General features: G+C 35.4%; 1 long non-coding RNA gene across 1 annotated transcript; it reads right to left on the bottom strand.

The window, feature by feature from the left end:
- Positions 1–359: 359 nt before the first annotated feature.
- LOC149226368 (uncharacterized) lies at positions 360–1093 on the bottom strand. The gene is made up of 2 exons (XR_016247024.1): positions 724–1093; positions 360–622 (listed from the first exon to the last, which is right to left on the bottom strand). It is a non-coding gene; the product is annotated as an uncharacterized LOC149226368 (long non-coding RNA).
- Between the last annotated feature and the right edge of the window lie 817 nt (positions 1094–1910).

Below are 1910 nucleotides of genomic sequence, written 5' to 3'. Positions count from 1 at the left end.
CATAGGAAGGCTCGGAGTATTTCCAGAAAACGACACAAAGGATGCATAGTGCGTAGTGCACACAAGAAAAATATTGTAATCATATTTTCACATAGATAAACACATAACAATCCAATAATAAACATAAATACTCCTCAAGAAAGAAAGAAAAACGCGTAGTATCGATAGAAAGGACACTTAAATATAACAACTGACAGTCCATTAAAAGTTACAACAGAGAGTCCAATACTTTTGGTAGCTACCAGGACAAAACCGGAAAACTAGTCGGGAAACAGTTACATCTAAGCGACCATGGTTTCCAGGCCGTAATCAACCGAAACCCTCAATACAATCCATCGAAAATAGACTTACAACACTCCTAATACATATATAGAGATTTTCCATTACAGAGGAGTCTTTCCGGCAGTTGCCCAAAACCCTTAAACAAAAATACAAGAACTAGTGTGAAGCTGGAGGAACATTTTAGGTAGTTTGAAATTTATCGCATATATATTTTTGTCTGTCATTGAGCATAGGACTGCCGATGGCTTACTCGGAGACCCTTTGAGCGTAGAAGTCTAGTAAGAGAGCCATACTCTTCTGGGCTAGCAGTTTGAAACCCTCGAATTGATGACCCTTGTTCCTGCAGAAGAAAGCATGAGATTGTAACACCAATCAGATCTAAGGTCATTAAACTATGGCAAAAATAACCGAATAGAAAATCAAAAGTCACAAAACCGTCACCTGAGTTGCAGAAAAGGAGTCAAACAGTATCCAGGGAGAAATTCCATGGTACCGTCTTTGTTAACAACTAGCCGCATGATAAACCAGGCCAAGCATTCCAGCCAGAGAATCAAACTAGGTGCTGAGGAGTGAGGAAGTATAAAGAAACAAAATACCAGCAAACAAGCACAAAAAAACTCCCATAGATCTCCCAGCCTTAGGATGAAAGTCTCAAAGACTACACCATTGATGTGATGAGAGCCCCAAGGTGACCGAAAGCCGAGGTATAGTCCTGCAATGCCACGTTTCCATGTACAGGCAGAGGGATTAAATGCCAAAATGTGTGGATAGCCTAGCTAGAGCAAATGATTGTGGTGAATCTCGATAAAATCTAACCCAAATAAATGAGACCGTCAGCATAATCAGTAAAGTAGTACACTCGGCTCGCATGGAAAGGCCAAATATTAGAACCATAGCATGTGAATGGAGTAATGTATTGAACTTCAACAACTGTACCATGACTTAATATTAAATGGATATGTGCATTCCGTTATAGTTGTAATGTCTTAAATGGACATGTGCATACGTTATAGTTGTAATGTCTTGAATTTTATTTATTTTTTTGTAATTCTCTCTTTTTGCATATAACGTGCTTAGTTGGAGACATGACAAGGGATTTCTCTTGTTTAGTTTTGGAGCAGATACAAATTTCAGTTTTTCTCTGCAGTATTGGATTGTATTTAAATTTGGTTTTCCTTATGCTCCGTTGTAAGGAAATACTTTCAATTTTTTTGGCACTCGAATTTGTGGTTGTAAAAGTATGCATTTACGTGCCCTTTCCACTAAAATAATTAGAACATAGTTTTGTTTGCTTATCATGAATCATTTTTAGTTGTGGGGGGTATTTCGAGAGTAAATTGGATAATTTTTCAAATTATCATATTTAAAAATAACAGTTTAGTAATTTTTTAAGAAAGAAAGGAATATTTAAATGGCAAGAAATTTAAAGATTTATATATTTATTTATACTAATGTGATTTTAAAATTAAATTATTATATATATATATATATATATATAATTGCCACTCTCTTACCAGGCACTCTAAAAGGTCCATGCATCCTTTTCAAACTAATCATGAATCACTTATTTCCCTAGCATGTTTTGAATGACATTTAACTATTCTACTAAAGAGTATTTTCTTAGCATT

This window comes from Pinus tabuliformis, chromosome J, assembly GCF_031772625.1.
Source record: "Pinus tabuliformis cultivar Carrire ecotype Pingquan chromosome J, CPIR1, whole genome shotgun sequence".
Lineage (NCBI taxonomy): Eukaryota > Viridiplantae > Streptophyta > Pinopsida > Pinales > Pinaceae > Pinus > Pinus tabuliformis.
This window is presented reverse-complemented; position numbering and strand designations above follow the sequence as displayed.